This window comes from Felis catus, chromosome D3 (assembly GCF_018350175.1).
Source record: "Felis catus isolate Fca126 chromosome D3, F.catus_Fca126_mat1.0, whole genome shotgun sequence".
NCBI lineage: Eukaryota > Metazoa > Chordata > Mammalia > Carnivora > Felidae > Felis > Felis catus.
This window is the reverse complement of record NC_058379.1, coordinates 90,570,059-90,597,138: the sequence shown is the minus strand read 5'-3', so window position 1 is coordinate 90,597,138 and position 27,080 is coordinate 90,570,059. Positions and strand designations below refer to the sequence as shown.

Here is a 27,080-nt window from a genome sequence, read left to right as displayed (position 1 = left end):
CATAATTAAACGATCACAGTTTGTGAGGTTGGACATACTACACCGATATGGCTGTATTATTAACAGGAGAAAAATATAATTTCGACAAGTAAATGTACATATATATACATACACATATACATATGCATGTATATGTGTATGTATATGTATATGTATATGTATGTGTGTGTGTGTGTGTGTATATGTCAGGTTTAATTGAAACACTAGCTTCCTATACAAAGTGGACTCCAAAGAGAAAAAATACACTTTTTTAGAATTTGTGGTTTTTCCGCTTTCTTTTTACTTCAATCCTTCATTAATAGGGGCCAATTAGCTGTCAACTGTATTTACAGAAGTCAATTGGTATTTTCAGTCTCTACCTTTCTAAATTCATCACCACTTACCCTATCTCATCATAATACACAATCTTTGAATGACACAAAATGAGAAAGGAGTATCTAAAAAATCCCAAATTAATGCCAGAAATACACACACGAAGAGGAGCATAAAAGAAATACGTGGACCGAAATTCACTGCTTTCTATACCAATCGAGGGATTAATCCGCTTCTAGCACATTCCACGTGAAACTTCATGCCATGTTATTTCTGAAGGGAAAAAGTCTTCATTAAAAGCCAGCAGTATTATTAAGCTGGACGCAAGCACGAATTTTACACTTGAACTAGAATGCAATTATTGAAGCCACGGATGCCGTGATGAGCCACGATTCGGACGCTCTCTGTGAGTGTGATGAAAGTCCTGTCTGCCTGCTGGAGGCACAGTTTTCCGGGCTAGAAAAATTTTTCTAAGCTTGCCTGTGTTTTTCATACCCATCCTCGAAACATAGTTCTAGGTGCTTTCTGTTGTTCGCGATTTCTTCCAAAAAAAAAAAAAAAAATGTATTTGGCTACTGCCCTTATCTTTAGATCTTAGAAAACAGAGTTCTGTTTTTCTGGTTTTTAAATGCAACCGGAAGCCTAGGGTTTACTTTCACTTTGCCTGCACCGTGGCTCTGAATAAATAAAACCTTTAGCTATCGCCCTTCTCTGTTAACATGAACAGGAAGTTTAAAAAAAAAATAGCAAAGTCTAAACATTTCAAATAAGCACAGCCACAAGTACATTCGGTGATAAAGTTGCCGATATTTTTCACACTTCAGAAGAAGGACAAGGCTGTGTGTGTGGCTACTCCTCTGTTTCCCTAATTACACTAAATACGGGAACATCATTAGCAAATGACAAAAATGGCCTCACCTCTGCATCAGAAACCTGCTTTACCGGAAAAGCCGGAAAAATGCAGGCAGCTGTACTCACAAACAGAATGAGGGGGAAAGATGCTTCCCAAAATGAAAATTTCAGGGGATGATTCTTTTCAAAGTAAGAGAACTCAAGGGGGCCAGGCAATCCGTGCACGGACTCGAACATCTGTTTTAAGTCATAAAGGCCATGAGATTTCGGGGGGTTGTGCCATCTGCTAATTCGACCGACTTCCTACAAAAGCATGGTGCCCTGGCATCTTCGAGGAGCAAAGGCACACGACTGGGCCGGCTGAGGGATCAGCACAGGCCCGGGGAGGGGCTGCACAGCCCTCCGGAGTTGGGGCAGGCGTGACTGTGCAAGCCTGGAAACAAGGTCACGTCCACGGCGGGGCAGATCTCCAGCACCTGTGCCGTGTGCATTATCTGTAGGAAAGCACTGGCATTCGGTGAGGGCGGCAAGCAGGCGGTGGAAGCTACCAAGCCGAGGTGCTTTCGGCCCGTTCGCCGGCCCTGTGCAGGCATGTCCGCCAAAGGCGCCTCCAGAAGGGAAAATCGTATTTGGGCGCCTCCATTTGCTGGAGCGAAGATTATGAAGAAGCCGTATATACCGCCAAAATACTGCGGGCTCCAACGTGGAATAAATCCTCCGGCCCCTGGCTCGCGGCGGCCTCTTCAAGCAGGGTTTCAGTACTCCATTACCGCGAATGTTCTTTGGCCCCCAGCAAAAAATATTGACAAAATTCCGCTTTGAAGACAGTTATTGTCTCTGTGTACTTGATGGCAGCCTTCAGAACTCCACCTGCTGGCATTAAATTCTTGAGTTTGGAGGAAAGGAGAGAAAATCTGCCACATCTCAAGCTCTTCTGCTGGACCGGCAGCAGGCCAAATTATTCTTTCAATTAAACTAGTTTTGTGCCTAAAAGAAGGCCACAGGTTTTCAATTCCCTCCCCCCACCACACACACACACACAGACACAAAGAATCAAAGCCATCACCACGTCTAAATCCCATGACTCGGACATGATCTAAATGGCTTAACAGCATTGGATAATACAGCTCATAAAATTAAATCTAGTATCAGAGATTTCAGTAGTGCTAATTGTGGGATCTGAGCTCACAGGCAATCAAGTGATGGACAGCTGTACATTGGGGCACATGTCAATGGACCTGATGTAGGGCTCTACTCCTCCCTCCCTCTCTCTCTCTTTCTCTCTCTCACACACACACACACACACACACACACACACACACACACACACGAACTAACCCATCCAGGTCTGTGTACCAACACCACCCCATCTGGGGTTGAGCAGAGATCTGGGACTCCCAATGTCACCCCCACTTTCCTGAGGGACAGGAGGGACACCCCATGAAAGCCACAGCGCTTCCTCTTTCTCTGCCACGCGACACGCGCACACGAGTCACATCGTCACAGGCAGCAAGACAGCCCCACACGGTACGTGCATCTCGGCCGACTTCCTGCCAGACCACCACATCCAGTCTTTCACAGGAAATACCCAACTAACAAATGCTCTGTGTTGGGACTTTCTCTTCAAAACGCCTGGCCTGGTTCAAGGGAAGCAAAATTTGAAACACCCATCTCGGTCGGGTACTCGTAAGGTAAGGATGCCTCACGAGCTGAGGGCGCGTGGAGAGGACGTGGCCACACGTTCACGGGGGCGGGGCGAGGGGGGGTTCATGACACTGAATTTGTTTCACAGAACAGTCTCAATAGAAGTCAGAGACAAAGGCTGCCTGAGATTTAACACTCAGAATAATCGGGATACTTAGCATAAGGAAACAGAACGTGTTTCTGTCATGGCACACATGATGGGTTGCGTCACAGGGCTGGGTGCCATTTGCTAACTGCCACGCGGATGAAGAATTTGTCACGGATGTGAATGACAGTCACTCTCCAATGAGGAGCCGTCCTCTGGTACATCCCCAGATAAGACAAGAATTTCCCATGCTTGAAACACAAATTCTGAAGTTTCAGTAAACAGACCGTATAGGGCCAAAGAGATAAAATACATCAGAATAAAATGAGAAACCGAAAAGCCAGCAATTCTAAAAAGTCCGTATGCTTATGGTGATGGTAAGGAGACATCTCAGGTCTAGATCAGCAAGCCTGAAAAGTCTAATCTTTCCTTCTTTGTCCAGCTTCATATGTTTAAATACGGAAAACACGGTGCAGTATCATAAAGCTAAGAAGGTATTTTAAATATCAATATAACGGCTTAAAATTAGCACCGACATAGCCCTAAAAATCCAGGGTTCCCGTTCATGCCTTAGCTTTACAAACAGAGGCACCCACAAAGCGTTGGACTGTTCCCTTCCGTAGCCCCGGGTAGCACTGGCTATCTTCCTGAATCCATCTTCTCAAAATACCAATGCAGAATTCACCTCCTCCCTGCTCTTCTCCGTTTATACCTAAAGGCAAAAAGTAAATCTAGTTTCTCTTCACAGATTGTAGGCCTGGTTTTAATTTGTGCAATAGTCCTTTTGACAACAATGCCTAGTTAAAAACATCCATTAAAAGTCTGTAGCAGCCATTTAATGGAAGGAAAACCTAATAGGGTTCCACTGCAACTCCTTCATTAACTTTTAAAAGAATTCTCTCCTATGGTGTTAGCAGACGCGTGCACACACACACACACACACACACACACACTTGGGACACAAAGACAGACAGACCGACAGAGACGGGAAGGAGATGGGGGAGACGGAGAAGGGCTTTCATATTCTCGGGGCTGGATTATTAACCTTTGCAAAGGATGAGGTCAAAGAATCTTGGCATCTTCGGCTCCCTTTACCGGCTCTTCCTAAGCTAACACCTCCTCTCGTAAGTAGTACCTACGGTCTCCAAGTCGTAACAGTGAGATGCAGAGAACGTGGGACTCAAGCCAGCCCTGTACCAAGGCCATCGGAGCGCGGAACACCCAGCGCGCATCCTTCACCAGGAAAATGCAAGGGCCGCAACAGACTCAGGATGGGCCAAACCAAACAGCTGTGGTGTGACGCCCTGACCGACCCAGCTGTGCTGGAGGAAACCAGCCCCCGGCTCCTGTCCGTCGTCGGTCACCGGAGGAACCACATCAGGCTCACAAGGGCGCCTCGTGGCTCCCTCCGATTTCTCCAATCTGTGGGTGCTGCACCAGGGTGAGGGGCCTCCGCGGGGTGCGAGCCAGCTGGTCCCCTGCCCGCGGCCCCCCACCTGCAACCCGACGCCCTTCCGACAAGCTTCGGTCACCCCTTGCCTAGTGTGCAGCCTCACGTGTACCACAGCGTTTCTTTCTTTATTAGAAACTTATCCTGGCTTTTTTTATTATGATTGTTTTATTCTGTACCCTGGTTACCAAGCTGCGTGGGTTTGGAATGGTCTGGCCCTAGCCCTATTTTTCCCATAAGCCTCAACTTCCTGGACCATATGTTGTGTTACCCCTAAAGAGCCTGCCCTAAGGCCCTACTAATAATTTGAAGAAAAGGCAAAAACATTCAAATGAAACTCAGAGGAGAACCGCGCACATAGGAAATGCATTTAAAAAAAAAAAAAAAAAAAGCTTTTTGGACTCCTGAGCTAATTTAGGGCTGGTCACCGGTAATTAACATAGCAGATGAAACTGCGCAGTGTTCGTCATTCTCCCAAATCTGAACACTCCTCAGCGATTCCTACTGAACACGCTAACCATGGCCACCGCGGCACACGCGGCCGCTACTCACGACACCAACGCCACAGACGATCGCCTCACGCAGAGGTCCGGGAGGGATTAAAGCGGCAGGCTACAAGGCCCGTGTCATCCCTGAGTGGCCCTTTGACCAACACCAACCTCAGAACCCGAAAGAAAGGGGCCCCCCAAAGGACCCCACCGTCCACTTGCAGTGGCTGCTCGCCATTGAGTGTCCTCACCTTCACCACCAAATCGAACAACGACTGGTCCGTTAGCACATGCCCCGTAGATCCCTCTGGGGGACAATTTCACAGCTGTAAGAAGCCTCCGGTGGGTACAGCACCTACCAGCCGCCCTTCTGATTGACGATAGTACACTGTAACTCATGTCAATTGGGAGGAGTGTTTTGCCCTTCAGTCATCCAGTGTCATGGAAACACACTCAACATGACTAATGCTACACTCATTTACTGACCTCAATTTGTTCCGAGATGTTTTGGTGAATCACAGTATTGCAACTTTCTTGAGGATGAGCTAGTGGGGGACCCTTCTTTTGTATCACCCCCCCGCCCGGATGGTGAAGACATAGGCTCCTCCCAGCTGACCAGTGAACACCTTACCTGTCAGGACGAGTCCCATGAAGACGGGTCAGTCCTTCCTGTCACTGTGGGACTAGCAATGGCCACAGTCCATACACCAAGTGGTCAAGATGGTACTGTTTGTTGCTCCTCGTCAATAACCGAGACATTGGTTGTCAATATCTAATATTTACAAAGCACCCTGAGCACATATAGGACTCACAGTAGCTTACACGTCTACCTCCAATCTTTAATAAAAGCTGTTGCCGAAAAGATAAGGCATCATATTCTCCTACAGTAGGTTGACCAGGGTCCTCCAAAATTCATGTCCTTCTAGAACCTAACATTGCGACTTTACTCAGAAATAGGATCTTCGTGGATGCAATTTATTTAGTTTCAGTGACGTCATCAGATCAGGATGGGTCCTAAATCCAGTGATTGGTGGCTAATAATGAGAGAAGACACAGAGAAGGCGGCCATGTGGCGATGGGGGCAGAGTACAGGGACACAGTCACAAGCCACGGTACACCGAGGACTGCCAGGAGCCCCCAAAAGCTGGAAGAGGTGACGAAGGATTCTCCCCACAGCCGTCAGAGGGAGAGTAGTCTTGCCGACCCCTTGACTTCTGACTTCCAACCAGCCTCCAGAACTGTGACAGAATGAACTTCCATTGTTTTAACAACTGGTTTGTTTCACTATTAAACCCCCTGTTCTTAATTTTCACTTATTTGTTAGGAGCTTCCCTGAATAAGGAAGAAATCAAATAAGTTAGGTAAGAGAAGCAGAAGCAAAATGGAATATGTTAGTCCCCAACTGTATACAATGAAACATGTCGTCCTTGACATCAAGGGTCACTGTCACACCTGCAAGCACAGACACACCTCCACAGTCCCTGACCTGGGGAGGAGCGGAGGGAAGAGAATCTTTCAAGGTAGACCTACTGCCCTGGTCTCCATTCAGTAAAGCACCTCCACGGTCCCTGACCTGGGGAGGAGCGGAGGGAAGAGAATCTTTCAAGGTAGACCTACTACTGCCCTGGTCTCCATTCAGTAAAGCAAGTCGCCACCCGAGGGGGCAGGAGAGCAGGGCCTGGGCCAACAAATCCTGCACTGCAGGCTAGGTGGCTACCGCACGGGAAGGGGAGACTGAGGACAGCTATTCGAATTCCCAGAAGTGTCACGGGACTGTAGGGGCAGGCCAGCCACCCCACCCCAGAATCTGGAACCCACACATCCAAATGCTGCGGAACGCTCAAGATGTGTCCTGGCGAAGTGACCCATTTCCATGGGGAATGGGACGTGCTTGCTCCCATTCCTGGCAGCAAAGCCAATGAGCACCCAATAAATATCTGCTCATCCACGAGAGGGAAGAAGAGCCAACAAGAGAGGCCGCCCCAGCCAGGGCGCGTCGTGCCTAAGGTGCCCGTGGCAGACACCCCTCCTACATCAAAACACTCACTAAAAAGCAGAAGAAAACACTCCGTCAATGAGCCACTGTTCTGAATGTACTGATCTAAATAGCAGGTTTGACTGGCTGTTAAAAACTACTGACTCTGAACAGCAAAACGGAGTAGGGTTCGTGTTTTGTGACGGTTACAAAATCGTGGGATGCGATCCTCGTGCTGAAGTAACTTACAAGAGGGGAGAAGAGAAAGCACTGGGACACAGCGAGGGCCCATGAGCAGCGGGAGACTGTATCTCCAAATAGGAGGCTGTGTGTCACCTCCTGCAGTGGGCGAGCCGGGATGGCCCATGGAGGGTGGGGGTGGGGCGCCCACCAGGGCAGGCAGCACCATGGGAGACCATGTCCCCATTCCAGCAGGAGAGTGTCGTGTGTTGGGCCGGGGCTTGGGGAGAGAACACACATGTGCCCGGGGACCGGCACCAAGTTCCCAGCAAAGGAGAGCTGGCACAGCACCAGGGCGGGTCATCGGGTCCAGGGTCCCACACACACGGCGGGGAGACGCTTTGGCGACTGAACCATCCGGACGCTCACAGGACCCGAGCCGTGCCTCATAAGCCACAAAGCTTCCCAGGAAAACTGTTCACACATTCTCTAAAGATTTGATACAAATTCCAAACTTGGCCCAGAAGAGAAGAGAAGAGAAGAGAAGAGAAGAGAAGAGAAGAGAAGAGAAGAGGAAAAGAAAAGAAAAGAAAAGAAAAGAAAAGAAAAGAAAAGAAAAGAAAAGAAAGGAAAAGAAAAAGAAAAAAAGAAAAAAGAAAAGAAAAAGAAAAAAAGAGAAAAGAAAAGAAAAGAAAAGAAAAGAAAAGAAAAGAAAAGAAAAGAAAAGAAAAGAAAAGAAAAGAAAAGAAAAAAAGTAGCAATATCTTTCTCCCTTTAAAAGCCAAGTCGCTGTCCTTGAAATTTGCAGAGTGATCACTTTCGGGGAGGAAGTGATGTGCATAAATCCATGAACAAGAGAAAAAAAGAGGGCAGCCTTTAGAGAAACCTCCTATTTGAGACCACACTCCACAAATTTTTGCTTGATAAAACTACAATTTTCTTCTTTAGATGTTAAACCCTCCAAGGATATTTCTATTTCCTAAGGTCACAAGTGTATGCTTATCTTTAAAGGGTCAGCTCTCAGGGCGCCGGGGTGACTCAGTCGGTTAAGCATCTGACTCTTGATTTTGACTCAGGTCATGATCTCGCATTTCTGGAGTCCAAGCCCCACATCAGGCTCTGCGCTGACCGTGCAGAGCCTGCTTGGGATTCTCCTCCCTCCCTCCTTCTCTCTCTCTCCCCCTCTCTCTCCTTCCCTCCCTCCCCCTCTCTCTCTGCCCCTTCCCTGCTCATGTTTGCTCTCTCAAAATAAATAAAGGGTCCGTTCCACCAATGGGCTCAAGCAGGGGCTTCAAGTACTTTGACCCTCTGATGTCCACGCTCCTCATACAGAGCCAAGCAAGGCAGGGGGCTGTGGTCACTCCCTGCCAGACGCACAGCGGTCCAGATACACTGCGTCTTCCCAAAACAGGGGACACTGATGCCAGGCTTTCTCCCTGCTGTTCACAGAGCATTTCCCTCAGAGTTAATCCTTCTGAGCCACTTCCTGCTGACTGAAGTGTGTCTATCCCAGGCAGGGAAGAAGACAGGTAGTATCTATTTAAAAAAAAAGAAAGGAACTGAGACTTTCTTCTCACTCAAAAACGGGTATGTTCAAAAGAGAGAGAAGTTTCTTCTAGCCAACAGTTTAAAATGACAACTTAATAAATCCGAACTTGTATAAAAAGTTCTTGTTACAGTTTTGCTTTTTATAATTATTCTATAATTTCCTAACGATTAACTTGCATAATACTCGGCATCATAATTTGTGCTTCTTTACATAACAAGCTCATGGTCAAGGTGTCCATATTCTTCCATAATGAAATCATTACATGGCCACGCTTCTGGAGAAATGCCAAAAAAAAAAAAAAAAAAAAAAGTTTCTTTCAAGAGTTCAAAAGGAGCTGAGCTTTGAGGCTCCCATGAAATTTTAATCAAAATAATAATAAATAAATAAATAAATACTGCTGAAATATCAACTATTCATTTAATTCAGACCATTAATTATCTCGTTAGACAAGGCTCTAAACAAGGGGGTTTGCTGTGATGTCCCTGACGCCTTAGGCCCCTGGCTTGAGCTGGCCCTTTCTTCGGCCCTAGGAAGCCCTGGGTCCATGTGGCCTCCGAACCTCTGCAAAAGTAGGACACCCCCACCGGGGCCAGGGAACCCACCGGGGCTCCCCTGCTCCTGCCACGCCTCCCACTGAACAGGGAGCGGAGGGGGCCCACGGCCTGCTCTAGATTTGATAAGAGGAAGAGGCCACGTTGGCAGAAAGTTCCCTGTTTCATGGACCCCACCCATCAGAAATGAAAGACCCCCTCCCATCACCCATCCCGGAGGAACGAGCGAATTATCTTTCTGTGCAGAACACGAAGGAAAACAGCGGGGTCGGGCAACTAATTAACAAAGGTATGCTATTTTTCTGGATTTTGTCATGTTTCAGGTTTTTAGGGCTTGTTGCTTGCTGGGATTGTCTTTCTTGTACCAGCCGCCCTTGTACTTTTATTAAGAGGCCTCCTGGCAAAACACCTGGCTTCCTCCCCCCCTCGCCCCCTGCCCCCCACCCCCCCGCACTCAGGGCACTGGGCTCAGACCACCTCGTCTTCCTCACAGACGGGTAAGTGGCGTCACTCACTCAGCCTCTAGGGAGGCTCCTGGAGACTCAGCCAGGTCCCTGCCTTCGAGAAGTACCTTTCCCTCGGGCTCACCCAAGAACACGCTACCCTGCACAGAAAATAACCCAAATAGTCTCTGGGCAGACTTTTTTCCTAGAACACTGTGATTTACTGTTCCAGTTTGCCAATCCTTAGAAATCTCAGAGTTTCCAATGTTCCCCACGCGGGCAGCTGTGGGAGCTACCCATCCGGCATCGGTGTGGCCAGCGGGACTTTGATCGTGTGCAGTGGTCGTCTTCAGCAGCCGCGTGGTGCCCAGGAGAACCCGTCACAGGCACTATGGTGCCACGAACCACTTCTGCGCATGCCATGTCCCGATGGCAAAGATGTGCTTCCATCTCGCACACACACACACGAGGCTGCAAAGTGCAAACCAACCAGCAGGGAGCTTAGCAGAGTAAATAGCAAAGTGAAACTCTGTTCAAGGAGGGCTTCGGATAAATTAATAAGTGAGACACGGGATGAGTCATTTGGAAGTGATGAATATTTCTAAAAGCATCCCTCACCTTTTGAGCTTGATGCAATGGACATTGCCCAGTCTCGCCTACAAAATAACGTTGCAGCCATTGGAAAAACAAACACAAAAAAGTGTGCACGTACATACACACATGTACACGTTATGTGCATCCGTGTGAGAGGTAGGATTTTTGTCCTTGTTCCGTACATGGAGCATGAGAGCAACAGGAAAATTCACCATGACTCGTGGCTTTCCACGGAGAACGCGTCTCAGGGAGCCTTTGGTCCCCCTCCCTTGGTTTACACAGGAAGAAACCACAGCGCCCCCTGCAGCTGGTTGGCGGAAGGACCAGGGATGGCCGGGGGAACCAAGACTTCCGTGCCCTGTACCCCAACCATCAGAAACAGACTCTGCAAGATGTATGCCAAACACACACACACAACACGTAGCTGGCTTCGGAGGTCAAGGAACCAGACCTACACGGCTTAGCTTGTATGACCTCATGACAATCTATGTGACCTACCTATAGGACTTCAAATTCAGTAAGCTTCGTTCCATGTAACAGACATAAGAGTAAGAGCAATACAGGGGCACTCGGGGGGCTCAGTCGGTTGAGCATCCAACTCTTGGTTTCAGCTGGGGTCATGATCTCGCGGTTTGTGGGATTGAGCCCCGTGTCAGGATCTACGCTGACAGTGTAGAGCCTGCTTGGGATTCTCTCTCTGTCTCTGTCTCTCCCCCACATGTGTGTGCACGTGCTCTCGCTCTCTCTCTCTCTAAAGTAAATATTTTTTAAAAGTCTTAAAGAATGAGAGCACTACAAAAATGAAAGTAGAAATATACTAAATCCACTCCTTCTCCAAGCATTTTTTTGAGCACCTACGATTTCCTAGACACTGTCCCAGGTACTGTGTGCACAGCATGAACAAAAACCTCCGTCCCCGTAAAGCTTAAATGGTAGAGGTACTTTTATTATCATTAGGGTTTGCCCTTCGCAAAGGCACCCTGAGAAGCATACCACACTTACTGTTTTGTAAGCACGTCAGTAAATCTGCCCGTTTCCGGGCTCAAAGGCGACTTTGGGGGACTGTCACAGAAGACGTGCAACCCGAGGGCACGCTTTCCACCTGCCCGGAAGTATTCCCTTCCCCGGCAAGAAGCACGAGGAAGGCACAGCTATGAAGCAGCATGTTTTAGACAGGGGAGAATTTGCTAGAATTGGGTCTGCCCAAAGTACCCAGACTACCTACCTTAGTGACTCCAGGGAAGGTCGCGGGGACAAACGTGTGAGTGCCACACACCTGTCAGATGGGCAAGGACTGAAACGCGGCAACACGCCCGGAACCCCAGCAGGGCCCTGGGTGGCGACCGGTGCGGGCACGCCACGTAGTACACAGAATGCCTACATAACGTTGTAGACGCGAGGGTCAAAGAGCGGCATCGGGAGAGAATGTGAGCGGTGTCCACACCGCAGCAGGGAGCGTGGCATTCCCGCCTAGAAAGGGACTCGCCGATGTGAAGAAGCCGAGCCATGAGAGCAGACCCTGAAGGAAGCAGACAGGTTGCTCTAGTGCCCGTGGCAAAGGCAAGCAGCAGATTATGGTTGAATTATGCAGACGAAGAGAAGAAAAGACAGCTGAGATAAATCGGAACATGGATTTTTTTGTTTCCCATGTTCAATCCTGATAACATTTATTTCGTTACTCGACGAAATTTTTACATGCACGGGGTAAGTAAAATATTTTATATAAAGTTAATACTGATAACCACTTTAGTTTTCCAAATTCTCTCACTATACCATGAGATCCTGGAGGACCTTCTTAGTTGTTTTTCTTTCTCCTAGAACTTTCTGGAAACAAGCAGGTACTCAAAATAAGCACTTATTGGCTAAATCAACCAACGAATGAACAGCGGTTGCAGAAATGAGCAAATGAACTCTGTGAGGTAGGAATCTGTGCCAGTTATCATCCTGACTCACAGCTGAGAAATCCAACATTTAATGAACGTGTGTGGCGTCTCTGAAGGTACAGAGCCAGTTGGTTTGGGTAAGTTGACATTAAAGCCACTCCGGTGTTCCTTACCCAACAGCATCGATGCACAACCAGGGTCCCCCCAGAAAGTTCCAGAAAGGTAATAATGAGAGCCAGTGACCCACGTCTACAACGTCAAGAAGCCAAAAGAATTGTATGTTTAACGTCAATATTTCTTATTTAGTCCCCCACCTTACTCCAAGAAGGATCTGAGGCAGTTTGACCGATGCTCGGGAAGGCCACACTGACGGACGCTCACTTTCCCTCACATGAGCGTGTGTCCAACACGTCCGCACACAGGTGTGGCGCACCAGCTACCCCCAAGGACCGAGCGCTGGCCGTGGCATACACCTTTATTCCAACAAAGTGGAAGAAACTCGTAATTATCACTCGCTCCAGGCAATTTTTCAACAGACCAAATCTTCCGATGTGCTGGGCCGACCGAGAAAATAAAAGGTACCACAGGCACCACAGGATCTAAAATTTACTTTTAAAACCACCCAAAATATCACGGCAACAATTTGTCCCTCGAGTGGTTTGTGAGCAGCAAATATGAGGAGAAAAAAATATTCTCACCGATACCCTTGAACTAAGTTTATAGAAATGTGTATAAATATGTCCTACTTAACAGAAAAGTTAACGGAAATATTGAGAACCCACCAGCATTTTCTTAATTTGAGTTGGTAACCAACCAACTCGCATAAAAGCACAATAATGAAGGCCATCTCATATGCGAAAAATACAGAATCTAATGGGAAAAAAAAAAAAAAAAAACCTTTCAAATAACCGCGCAGAAGCCTTGGCAAAACAGCTACTATATTCCCAGCGCATCGCCTCTACTCCATCGTCCGGAACTGTATTTATTACGAATTACTAGATTTTGGAGCAATTGTCCTCTGAAGAGCTCAAGATACTGCAAAATAACTTCTGAAGCCATGCACAAACTTTATGAGGGACGGCCCGAGTGTCCCTGAAAATTGGTGGAGGAGGTGGATAGAGAGACATAAACGGACGGAGAGGGTCAAGGATAAGAAAAAGCGGCTGGTGAGAGGAGGAGGTGGGGCAGCCAGAGGGAAGAAGGTACGCAGGGAACCAGCAACCAGAGTTGCAAACACCCACCAAAGGCCCCGTGGGGCCACCTCTCTGCTCTCCAGCCACCCCCCTCCCCCGGTCCAGCTCTGGCTGTCCTCAGCCAGCCCTGTGGCCGGTCACCACGGACTCACGGGCAGTGCGGCTGCTGACATACAAAAGAGCCCCCGAACCTACAGAAGATATTTCAGCTTCTGTCTGTGTAGATAGGGGCCCAGCTAAAATTAACAACTTCTCAAGGATAGTAAGTGGGATAGAAACGAGAACAAAGCCCCGGGTGCAGCCTTGTATTTCAAGAGCTCCGAAAACAACAACAAAACGGGTATATCCTTCTGCGTACAGATAACCCTACGCTCCATGTTCCCCAAAAAGGGGTTTTCTAAAGTTTTTTTAAAAATCAATTAATCGATCCTCCCAAACGACTGCATAAAGGAAGTCTTACCAGGCAGTGAACTGCATCCCACATGGTGAGCAGGGCAGGGATACAGGTGTTCGGCGGAACAGCATCACAATGCAGGCTGTCCAACAATTCAAAGTATAAAACAGGCTTTCCAAGTGAAAAATGTAGGTGGGTCTAGAGCGATCCCTCAAAAAGGAAGTTTGTTTAGAGGGTTCTTCTTTTAATTTATTTATAAACTTATGAACTTACTTATTTTGAGTGAGAGAGAGAGAGAGCAGGGGAGGGACAGAGAGAGAAGGAGAGAGAGAGAGAACCCCAAGCAGGCTCCGCAAGGTCAGCACAGAGCCTGAAGTGGGGCTCAAACTCACGAACCCTGAGATCATGACCTGAGCCAAAATCAAGAGTCAGACGTTTAACCGACCGAGCCACCCAGGCGCCCCCGTTTACGGGGTTCTTGAAGCTCCAAAACTGTGTGTTACTGCAGTCTCTAGTAGGAATCCACCAGGCTGACTCAGTCTGCCCCCGACCCCCCGCAACCCTGAAAACACAAGGAATGATCCCAGCACATCTGTGATTCTCACATGCTAACACTGGTTATCCAGAACCAACAGACCTAACGCGGCGTGCGTTTCGGTGTATTTCTTACAGAGTGGGGATGATTGGCAAAGCACTCTTTCTAGCATTGCCACTGTATTGATACATGCACCGTGAAAATCGACGTTAACACTGGAGCCTGGTTTTAAGGGAAGTTTTCCACTTTTATTCTTCCTAAGCAAACTGTGCTATAATAGCAATTCCAGATTCTCCACAAAGTGAGAAAAGAATGTACTTTACAAGATACACGAGAACATATTGGGAGTAAAATATGTTTCTATAGTTCAAAGTTTTAAATAGATAAGCGGGTAGGGTTGGGGAGGCTGCAGGTGGAATGAATATCACTTTTCCGCGTGGGTGTGGGCGGAAACACTCCAAAGAAAACTCCTACAACACAGTAAGATATGAGACCAACCCAGAATTCCCCAGCTGCTGAGGCTCATCACCTGCCCCCAAGCCCCAGGCCAAGTGCAGGTGTGGCTCCAGACAGATACAGTCTGATACAGACCTGGTGCACGAGAAGCCTAGGTTGTGATACTCCTGCTCAATGTGCAGAACTATCTATTAGAAGGAATGTTCTGGACCCTCAGAAATACCTGCCGAATGAATCGATGAAAACAAAATAATACCGATGACACACTGAGTAAGGCAAACCTAATTCTCAAACTTCTTTTAGACTTTGCAAAATACATGCTAACCATCTTACAGCCAAGAGTCTAAATATCCTCCAGCAAGGTCGAGTAGATAGAAAATATCCGGGTAAATCCGAATTAAAGAAGCCAGTATTCTGTGACATACAGGTCCCCCAAATCTGGCTTTTATTGCTAAAAGTTACCTGTGTGGTTACATTATAAACCCAACTGAGAAACAAAGGAAAAATTCCTACTTGGAAGGTCCACACCTAATGGGAATCTAGCTTAAATTACTAAAAACGGGTCTCACCGTGCATCTATTTCCCTTACTAGGGCTAAGTTTTACAGTCTTGTGAGTATCTAAAATTACAGGGTACCGGCAGGGAGCCCTGTCCACACGGGGGCTAGCAAGTTGTTGATGTCGAGGAATACCCTCTCCGTCTCAGCCACACGCTCTAGGGTGACCCACAGAAAAGCAAGGATCCGGGAGAAGTCCCATGTCGGAGAAGCACCGGGAACACGCACAGGCCAGGCAGAAGAAGACACTTCGGTGACGCGCAAAGGCGCCCAGTGATGGGCAAGGGCTTGGCATCCACTCCAGGCTGGGCAGCCTGAGGGCACCGTGGAGGCAGCCCGTGCGCAAAGCGGAAGGGCGCTCACGGGCACCCCATCACCCAGAGCCCGCCAAGGCCCCACCAATAGGACACAAACTCATCTCGCCTCATGCACCCAGGCCAACCCGGAACCGCCATCATAAGTAAGTGTTGCACAAACGTGGAAGGGGAGAAACACAGTAACAAAGTGTTACACAAACGTGTAAGGGGAGAAACACAGTGTTTAAGGGGTATTTTCGAGTTTCCAGTCAAGGAATTTTCCATCCACTCCTTTGTTCTTTTTTTTTTCTTCTTCTTCTTTTTTTTTTTTCTTGTAGGAGCCAGGAAGGGCTCACGCTACACCAACAAATGACAGAGCAGTCAGGGGAATCCGGGAAGAAAGACGGCTTCTCTTTAATTTTGCACACATGATGTTTTCAACCACTAAGGTCATACCTGCGTGTGGTGACTGACAACTTTTCAGCTTGATTCAAAGCAAACAGCTGCTGGTTTGATTGCCTAGCAACTAAAAAATGACGGATGACCCTTAAGATGGATAACTACCATAAATCACCTCATTCAAACGCTGCAAGAAAAAAATTAAAAAACAATGGTTTTCATGACATTTGCTGCACTCCATAATGTGCCGTGATAAATTTGGGCTCCTTACGGATGCACAGTGGTGACTGCACAAGTTCCGTCACTTCTGCCGCTGTCGCTGGCCTCTTGGGCGCTGGGGCCCCCGGGGCAAGGCGGGCCGTGGGGACGCACCGTACCGGCGGCCCCGGGCTCCTGAGTTGTGCCGGCCACTCGCCAGGAACCAGCTCCGGCATCACGAAGATGGCAGGGACCGCGTGCGCTAATAATGGTTACAATGCATTTAGTGTAATGATTTGACCTCGGCCAACATTACCGACGCCGTGATTCATAGGAATTTGACGGACTGCCTCCTGTTTGCAGACGTCTCCTGTGTTCCCGAAAGGCCAAGTGTGTGCTTTTAACTTGCAAATCAGCAGGGGGCCGTCCACCATGATCAGACGGACGGGAGGTCCCGGCACAGGGTCCTCTGGAACGTCCGACGTCGGCACAGTCCTGCGTGAGTCTGCCAGGCGATGTGCAGCGAGGACAGGGACCCCCGATTTTTCCGGGTGTCACGGCACACCCCTTCCCTAAGGCTCACCGCAGGGACCAGCATCCTCTATACTCCTTCTTTGTCCCTTGCTTTCTGTTACATTGGACTTGGATTTTCTCCTTCTCAGGTTGTGTCCATGTTATCAGAAGGCTGCCTCCAAGAGAACCATTCCACGACCAGACTTGGGTTAGCGGTCTGAGAGAGAAAAGGACCCTTGTTCTCTTTCCGACACCCCCCTCACCCATCCTAGCGGGAGCCAGCTTTCTTGCTGGCCGCTGGACAAGCACGATCGGAGGCGCCGTGCTGGGCTATGAGCACAGCGGAAGCCACTCAGTCCTGCCCTCACGGAGCTTAGTGTCCCCTGGGACGCAGACGTGGCAGTGAGTGCCTTTACGAACACAGGCGCGTGGTGTCACGGACCCAGTCACAGGGCCCGTGTAGTGTCTGCCTTTACAGTCACCCCAGTAGACCGCGCCGCCTCCGAAAGCGGAGAAGCTTCCAGCGCTAGGAGGGAAGAGTTACTTTTTGTTCAGTAGGCTGCACTACCCCAAGCAACTGTCTATATTTAAAAACCCAAAGGGGGCCGGGGTGTTGGCGGGGAGGGACACACATTCCAAGTCGCAAGAAACATCACAGCTGGGGTGGCGCATGGCGCTCTGGGGCCAGCGGTGGCAGCCCTGTGCGGTCGGTGCGACCTGGCCTCGCTACGGATGCCTGGTGTCGGGGCCCTGGGTCAGGCACCTGCCCGGCCCAGCTCTGACCGCAGCCAGCCCTCCACTCGTGGTTAGGAGCGCATCTATCCAAAACCCTGAAACAGAAGGATGAAATAAAGCAACGAGACAACGAACGAAACGAGTTAAGGGCAAAAGAACCAGGCCCCAGGTAGCCAGTACCGTGGACCCAGGATCGTCAGCACAGGCAACAACTCAGAATCCACCAGAGAGGAAGGAGGTCGCCCCAGGCTCCCGGGCGTCTGTCTGCACTTATGCGTGAACTTCTAGGATCCGCACCCTGAGAAGGAAGAACAAATTCGCTCCCAAGTCCAGCTCTACGGTTTTCTAAGAACTGAGATGGGAGAACCAATCTTTGGAGGGTTCGACGTCTCGTGCACTCTTCCTGTGCGGGAAGCTCCCATATTGAAGCAGAACAAGAACCACTGGTATTAATTAGGTCGACTGGGCCACGCAACTACCATTGCACACGCGACTACCTTTCGGCGTTTGGAGATAACCACGCATTCTCCCCAAAGCTTTGGCTCCCGACACGGCCAAGTCCTGCTTCGTTCGGTCTTCCATATCCATGGGCCGCTCGGTGTAACGCTTAGGAGAGGGGATCCCGCTTCAAAGAAGTAGTCTTGACTGTCTCCCTGGTAATGGTGAGCTCTGGAGTGCATCTCAATTTCTAATATTCTCAGAGTCCTAACGGATAAGGAAGATCTGGAAAGTGGTCTTTAATGTACATTCGCATGGTCCCAGGCTATGCCACCAAGCTCTCTCAGCAATTCTGCCTGCACGCGGACTGTCCCCAGGGTGGGGGCCGGAGGTGGGGGGGGGCACTGAACAGGACAATCGGGTCTGCTGTCCCTTTAAAACCAGAATGCTTGTTTCCTTTCTGTAAGAAAAGTAAATCACACTATAGTGAGTTGAGCTTTGAAAAAAGCATCCATCCATTAAAGTTCATGGATTCGCGTTTCCAGATTGTCCCTCCCCTGGCTGGGTCTCAAGTTACAGCCTTGTACAACCCAAGTCTAAATAATATTCACCATGATAAATGGCACCATAACTCCGATATCCACAATCAATCTTTGCTTTAAAGATACATCCATCTTCAATAATGTTGATGGGGATTCTGTAAAATGGGAAACGTGACTGCTTTCCCGACCTCGTGACGGTGGGGGACGGAAGCTCTGAGTGATGGCTGTCAGCTCACATCTGGCTGCAAAAATAAATTAGCCTTATGTAGACAAATGAAAGGGCCAGTTCTGCGTAGAAAACAGCCACTCCTGAGCAATGGCTAATTTATAGGACTTCTTTCTGGAAAGTTCCTGGCTGAGGCAACAGTCTGCTTAGCTATCTCTTTAAATGATATCTGCAGCTGTAAATAACTTCAGTACTAGGGACCATACAAAGTACAAAGGGGTAGGGATGGGAGAGAAACAATAACTTTTCTCACGTTCTCACACATGATTAAAATGCAAAACTCTTCCCTTCAAGGTGGGGGGGGGGACACTTTAACCAAATGATTTTATATTTTAACACTGTACTGTACTGTGCTCTTTTCTGTTGGTTTGGGGACTCATCTAAAAAGTATACAATCTGGGGGGGGGGGTGCGGTAAGGGAGGGTAAGGCTAGCCTTTCCTTTTCTTCCTGGAAAAAAACATCCGTTTAAGCAAGTAGGAGACCCGAGCCCCATCACTGTCTTTCTGAGGGCAGGAAGGGGGGTTACGGATTCTAAGTAACAGAGAAAGAGAAGAAACATCTATTGGGTTTTAGTAGGTGGTTTCAAAAATAGCGTAGAGTAAAAAACACTTCTTAGGCAGGCCCTAAAATAAATACGAGACCAAACTTTTGCCGGGGAGGACAGAAAGGAAACTCTATCCTTGTTCTTTATGTCTCTGACCTTGTCTCACTGAGGGAAACTTGGAGCTTGGATCCTTCGAGGCTGCTGTAGGAAGCGGGGAGAGCAAGGCGGACAGAGCTCTGTGGGGTGCAGGCGACTGGGGGTGGGGGTGGGGGGGTCCCGGGCGGGAACACAGCCCCTCTAGCAGTTGCTGCCTGCCGAGGTGGGGAGGGTTAACTCTGTGAAGGTTGAGGGCTTACAGTAATGCTGTGAAGACAGAAACATCACAGGCTTTCCTGGCAAGGGGCTTACAGAGGGTAGGAGGGACTGCGAAATGAACTCTCTCAGGCTTTGTCGGCAGGCTTTCCCAAGGCCCAGCCTGGCCCCTTTGATAAATGACACATGTCATTCTGTCACAGCCTGACAGTGCAGCTGGGAGGGCTGCTGATGTATGGCTCCAGTGAAAAGGAAATCAACTTTTTGGCACTGAGTGAGCCTGTGCCCTGTATAAGGATTTTGTTTCTCAAAAAGTGAAAGATAGACTTAGGATTAAAAAGGAAAAAAAAAGTTGAAAAACAGATTGAACGACAGCTTACACTTAACATAAATTAACTCAGTAATGGCGAAATGTGCTAGCCTGTGATAAATAAAAGCTACATTAGTCAATTATTAATCACACTCTAACTTGTAGCCAGAACCCATGACTTAAATCTGGGGCCTGAGCTGCCTTACAAACAGATAAGACAGTGTCTGATAGATGTCTTCCAGAGGGCAATCAGGAAGGAATCAAAGACTCAGTGGGCTCACCAATGGGAAGGGGTGGAAGGTTCTAGAAAACAGGGGAGTCAGTAGGGAAGAAGGAAAGACCCATTCCTTGGAGACAGAATATCTACTGACTACACAAGGAAAATTAAATGTAACAGCTACATCCAAATACTTTTCTCTTATCAGGACTTAACTTGGTCTGAATATTCAAGGCGTTTAGACACTGCAAACAAATGTTTACACTTGTATATATGACTTTGCCTTGAAAATATGTTGCTAGTTTTGAGCCTTCCCTCTTTCCCCCTTACAACTGAGTTAGATCTTTTAAATCTAACCCCTGGGGATTTTCCTAGCCCTAGCATTTATTCCCAAACTAATCGTTTACCACAGATTATCACTTAAGCCTCACATTTTACCAAACGATCTCGACATTTGACATTCATGCCCAGCAAACCCTCCCCTCGACCAAGTGGCTCTGGTTTGGCAGAGTTCTAAACATTCATGCAAAAAAAAAAAAAAAAAAAAAATCAACCTCTTAGAGCTTTGAGGTCTCCTTACTCATAATAAACAACATGAAGTGAAACCCACCACCAGGATGCAGTCTTCAGTTGACTGCTCTGCGCTGTGCACCCCAGGGCATGCCTGCCCCTCAAGGCATCCCCCTCCTCCCGGAAAACCTTTCCCTCTGGGGCACGATTTGCAAGATGGTCAGCTGTTCAAGAGCGGCACTGCATTTCCATGACCCTGGGATCCTAATTCCTCCTGCCCAGCAGACCTGTTGAGATTGAGGCCACTTCTGAAGTTCCCAAGGGCACACTGAGGTCGTGGGCGCGTGTGCAGAGAACAGACCCACTCAGTCAGGAAAGTCGCAGGGAGACACTGACAAGTAAGTCAGGGTGCGTCTCCAGCACCCTTGGGAGCGCCACACCTAGAGCCTAGCCTTGCTTGCAGGTGTAGATATTCAAGAAATGTTTGCTGCATCCAATTCAAAATACCCCCTATTTCCATAACAAAGGCAAGTAAGCCATTTCTCTTTAAAAAGCTACAATCAGGTGGCCAGGCTACTCTTCCCTGATTTAGCAGGAAGTGAACCTAGGAAGCATTGGCTAAGCCCAACGCCCGCCATCATACATACACATCTGCCCCCGATTCCCCCACCTGGTGCCATTTCTGGGTCTTCTGTGCACTGACATCTTTCCATATGTCTTGACATGGAAATGGCAGAAGGGCCCAGAAGTTGTTGATTTCAGCTTCCTCCCAATTTCACATGTAAAAATACACTCAAAATTTACCCAACTAAAATCCTCTGAGCACAACCAGCCTTTTTCTTTCTTTTTCTTTCTTTCTTTCTTTTTTTCTTTCTTTCTTTCTCTTTCTTTCTTTCTTTCTTTCTTTCTTTCTTTCTTTCTTTCTTTCTTTCTTTCTTTTTCTCTCTCTTTTTTTTTTTTTTAATAAAAGAAGATAGTTGTGGCTTCCTCCCACTCGGGGGTCCACAAGATGGGTTCAAGGGATCACAGGGTAGTTGGGGAGTAATGCTTGCGGGATCCTCCAAAATCTGAACCCTTCCTTTACAGATAAGGAAACTGAGGTTTGAGGCAGGAATGAAAAGATCAGTGGAAGGACAAAAAGGCAGGCCTCTGTGCTGCGCCCAGGGTTTCCCCCATATAGGACACTGAAATGACACAAAGTCAACCTTCTGAATTTTAATATGTACAATTAACAAGCAGGTTCCAAATGGAGTCCAATGTTGAAAATAGCCCCTAAAGCCAATGGTTTCTTCCATGGCTATAAATGGGGGGGGGGGGGGGGGGAGAATCATACATTAAAACACAGGCTGATGTTTAAACTTCTCCCTTCCTCCAGCTGAAATATAATTTTTCTTTAGTCCATAAAAAATTCAGATAGTGTGCAGAATGTTTATATATTACCAAGGTCCCTCTTTAAAAGGTTTATACTTTTACTTTATGACCTGTCCTTGATTCGACACTTCCGCTCATCAGAAAGGGATTTATAAAATAATCCTGAAGGTGAGGAACACACATGTGTCAGGGACTCGCTGGGTTTCACGACACGAAATTTAAGAAGAGAAAGAAATCCTGTTAAGCTCTCTTTAGTCACCAATAGACATCAAAGGTAATAATTAAAGAAGACAGACGTCATAAAACATAAATTTATGTCTCTTTTAATAATGCACAGGCACTGTAGTGTGTAAAACATCTATTAGTTTGGAAGAACATGAAAACGTTCCAATGAGAAAAATCTATGTTTTGTTTTGGGGTATTTTCCCTTCCTTTAAAAAAAAAAAAAAGTGAGGATCTTTTTTTTTTTTTTTTAACAAGTTTAAACCGAAGTCTTTCAAAACCTTTGCCATCTGTGGGTACATGAACTATGAATGACCCCGAATGATTTGCACTCTGCTCAGAATCCCTTAGAAAGCACGGGAAAAAGTATCATTAAGAATGACTGATGACTGTCAGTCAGGGTTGACCTCATCCAAGCTTTGGTCTCTGCCTCCGTAATAAGCTGTCCTTTATTAGTGGTAACACTCCATAAAAGGGGTGTGTTTAGTCACAGGATAGCGGCCTCCGCATGCCCATTGCTTCTCTCTGAAAGATTGATTACTGCTCATTTTTACTGCCTTCCCAGCACATCCAGGGCAGTGCTGCAGAATCAGGCCTGCAAGCCCCAGACCGGAGTCAGGGGCTGGGAGCACGGTGTCTGCAAACAGGGGCTGGCTGGGCCGTGGGGGGTCAGTGGTGTGGGTTGGTTGTATTTTTTTTTTTTTTTTGAGGAATCCGCCTTTCAAAAAAAAAAAAAAAAAAAAAAAAAAAAGAAAAACCGACCCAACCACAAACCCAGCTGTGTGTTCGATTCCAGGGCCTGCACAAGAAACGCCCGGACCAGCAGCAATGTCTGCAGACACGGAACTGAGGACCCACTTAAGTGTTAACTCGTCTTGGAAACAGAAGGGTTCCGGGCCTGCAACCCTCCCTCTCTGAGATCTGCAGTTCCGAGCAAATCAACGAGGAGACTGCCTGCAGAATTAGGCCTCATAACCAGCCTGACATCAAAACACAAAGATGTAATTATTACCCATTAAAACTGAACATGTGTGAAACTGAAAAAAAAAAAAAAAAAACCTTCCCTATACGAGCACATAAAACCCATCCACTGCTTTTGTATTAAACTACTAAATTATTTTTAAGAAGCAATTGCTATAGAAACAGACAAATGAATTGATATATATATAAAATCCCCACGTCTCCCTAAGTCCCTCGCTCCAAGTCAGCTCTGGTGGAAGCAGCTGAGTTGCCCCGAGTTCCCAGGAGGCAAAACGGAGGGATAAATGTACTATTACCTCCGTCATCACCCTTGCAACCATCACGAGGTATCAGGTCCTGCATCACTCGGAGGAGACGGGGGAGCCGTGCTGGGTGATACCTCGAGCAGGTGCTCCGCAGAACGCAGGATGCGTCCCATGCGAGCTCCTCCATTCCAAATTCGTCTATAAACAAATTTAGCTCACGGGGTGATTAATTTGCAGAAACCCCTTGGGAAGGAGCCAGACTCTCAGCAGCCTAATGCCTTCAGCCAGCTACCCAGAAATTTAGCCAAACACCACAACAAGCTCCCACTTTCAGAAAAGCTCCCTGAGAACCCTGGGGTCCGGTCACCATGTGCGCAGCACCTACTGGATTTGGATTTGTTGTCACAAAAATTAGGGGGGTAGGTGGGGAGTCTGAGCACTCCGTTAAAGGGAGCCTACCTAAAGCAAACACTCAGCATCTCACGTTAAGTAACTCAGAATAAGCCTGCGGGGAGAAGGGAGCACAGGCGGGCCCCCTGCCTCCCCACAGGGCTGGCACCATCATGCCCTTGAACTGCTAGAGGGTCTGGGCCATCCCTCCGCCCCAGCCCCACACACCAGCTTCCCTGGACTCAGCACGCACGGAAAGGGGTGGGGTCGGAAGGAGACAAGGCTCTTTTGTGATCAAGGCAGTTCCAAGTTGGTCTTTCCCCCAGAGCTTTGGAGACGCTCATTTTCCCAGTTCAAAAAAAAAGGGGGGGTAAACACATGCTTTAAAAACCACCTCTGTGCGTCTTCCAGGTCGCCAGGGGACGACACTGATCTGCTCCCTTTTTCTAAAATAAATGCTTACAACCGATTCAAAATTGACAGGCAAACCAAGTTCAACACCTGCTGAAGGAAGTGAGGAAAACTTTTCTCCTGCAGGAAATGACACGCTGCAAGGTAGCTCCACCTTCCCCAGCACCCGTCACACAAACCCAGGCCTTTGTGCGCTTCTCCCTTTGAAAACCCCCAGTGCACTCTGCTCCTTAATATTATTAGTGTTTCATACACGATTCACGGCGTTGCCAACAATTTGAATTACTTCCGGGCCAACTTGGAATATTTCTCCGAGTGTTTACTTCCAATGAGTTTCTGGAGTTAGAGCAGTTCCCTTCCATTTTAAAATTTTATGAAATTAAAAAATATGTATGTACACATAGTCAAAAATACATAAGTATATATAATTTATATATATAAATACATAAATATAATTTTTATATATGTATAAATATATATATATATTTATAGAGAGAGTCAAAGTGGAGGTGGTTTGGAGAGATTCCTGCCCAGCGTAGAAACGGTAAGGTATTGTTTATGGTCACATTATTTGTCTGTATTTGGCCCTTCTCGATGCCAGCACCTTCCCAGGTAACAATAAAGCTTAGCAGGAAAAAACAGACATGTTTTACTGTTATTTTCATGTAGCTATGAACTGAGGCAGGGCAGGCTCTTATAGAGTATTACACAGTTTACTGCATTAATAATAGGATGCCCCACTGCTGTGACACATTCTGTACTTGAAATAAATATTAGTCACGATACTTGCGTTTTAAATCCATATATTTTAAAGCCGTGCTGAAGCACCGGCATGAGCAGCAGCGATGTCTTGCCAATAAGGCGTATTAACCATTTTGAAAAGAGCCTTCACTTCGGTTCAGTGTTCATTGGTATGTAGTACCATTTCTTGCTATGAATCTTGCAGCTGGCTTTTAAAAATAGTAAAATGTAATAAATACAGGTTTCTGAAAAGTTCACATTCCCAAGTCAGAATGTATACTGACCTTCACTGCTGATTTAATTTATTTCATCATATGATCTTGCTGAAGATGCACTTTACTTTTTACCTAAAAACTGGGGGTATTTTTTACAACCAAATTTTCTAAAGCTCCATTCAGTCCAAGCTCCTCACTCCCCCCTATATATCCACGCGTCCAAGCAAGCTTTAAAGTGGAATTTATAAGCATGTACGTACTTGACCTATATTTACCATATGCTAATTTTCTCCAGAAAGGAGCTCACGGAACACACCTTCAAAAACTGCAGCTAGCACGTTGAGGCAGAAATGCCAGTATTTCAAATCTGGAAACGCGCACAGGGTTCGATACGTGGGTGGCTAACGGTGGCTTTGCCGGACACAGAGACGGAGGCACATGGGAAGCGGCCCTGTGACTGGTGGCTTGGAGGGATTCTACTTGGCTATTTTCCTGCAGAATGCGCCGCAATCACAGAAAAATCAGGAAATCCTGTATTGCATTTTGCCGAGAAAATAGAAATGGTGAAACCTAAAATAACGTAATTGGTTCTTGACTTCTTCCCGCCCCCCCCCCTTTAAAAACAAGAGACAGATCCTTGCTCGTGTTGGCGCAGAATTTCAGAAAGACACAATGGACATAGGAAGGGAAAAAAATGTCTATCATCTAAAAAAACTGCTTACTGCTGCAGCAGTGTGGTGGATGAACAACAAAAGCAAATCCAGAAACGAGAGACTGCAAAACATGAAAAGGTTAAGCAAGCAGTTTAGCTAATAGGCCTTCCTAGGAAATATGAAGTGAAAAGAACATCAAAGTTGTGATTCGACCTTAATGTTTTGGTTTGATTTTACTGTGAAACAATGGAATCTATAAACAACTTAACGCTAATTAAAATAGAAATCCAATCTAGATATTCCCAAACCAGAAAATCCAAGCAGGTGATTGAATTCGAGGAAGCACCAAACCATAACTGAGCTCAAAAACCTCTAGAAATGATCTTCTTTTCCTTGCCTGACAATAACCATTAAAAATGGTAACTGGAGGCCTGTTTATTCCAATTCTCAGTGCGCAGCTCTGTTGGGTTTTTCCAAGTACATAAATTTAACAATGTATTTCTCCAGTGAAGTCAAAATGTAAAAGAGAGTTGGTTCATCTGCTAATCTAGACACAATTCACTATTTTCTATGAATCCTAAGAAAATAGCACATAAAAAAAAAAAAAAAACCTAATCTTTTTTTTTTTCAAGTCACTGTCAACTATCGCTTTATCCATACGTAGAGCACAGTGTTTTCGGTGCAGAAGGACCCTGCCTGCCAGCATAGATCTACACGCTTCCATAAGGCTTCTCTAGTAGGAGATATCGACAAACTGGATTTCAAACGTGGCAAAACTCTTTGTGCAGGTTCCTGTGCAATGTGCACGAGGCCCCTTACTCCTGAGGGTACCGAGGTTTTGCACATTTCGGCATGGGTTACGTAAACAGGTGGACAGTATGGCATCACAGCAAACGTGGGATTTGCCACTTCCTCTGTGCGTACGTTACAGGTATTTCCATATATCTACAGGTATGTGGGCAAGTCTGTCCTACGCGCCCGTGCGTGGAGGCACTCTGGCAGATAAGCACTGTCTAGTACAAGGCACACTCACAATCATATGCAAATAGCCCCGCGTGCGCAGAGAATGATCACCCCGTCACCTATTTCATTATTACAAAAATTGCCAACCACGAGGATAGGATCAAATATCACCGCTGTTAAAGGGCTTCCGCATTCCCAAAGAATACTGGGTTGTTGGGTTTAGTTTTGTTGTTGTTGTTGCTTTTGGTTTGTTTGTGTTTTTTTCCAAAAAAGAAGTCTGCAAGAAAGAGTTCAAGAATTTTTTTTTTTTTTTACATCCAAGGCTATATCAAAAAGCAAAGCCTGCGTGGCGAAGACTACAATTATTCTATAGCAAGAAAAGACCCTGAACTACTTACGATTTAACCTTTACTTCACCTAACTGATGTCATAACAATGGTACTTAGT

At 47.0% G+C, this 27,080-nt stretch overlaps 1 protein-coding gene and 1 long non-coding RNA gene across 2 annotated transcripts in view; one reads left to right on the top strand and one right to left on the bottom strand.

Annotated features, from left to right (window-relative positions):
- The window catches only part of TSHZ1 (teashirt zinc finger homeobox 1), a 75,036-nt gene that overhangs the window by 39,997 nt on the left and 7,959 nt on the right, over nt 1-27,080 (bottom strand). The gene's annotated exons all lie outside the window — the stretch shown is intronic.
- Nucleotides 2,695-23,071, top strand: LOC109493519. The gene is made up of 2 exons (XR_002147818.3): nt 2,695-2,855; nt 22,831-23,071. It is a non-coding gene; the product is annotated as an uncharacterized LOC109493519 (long non-coding RNA).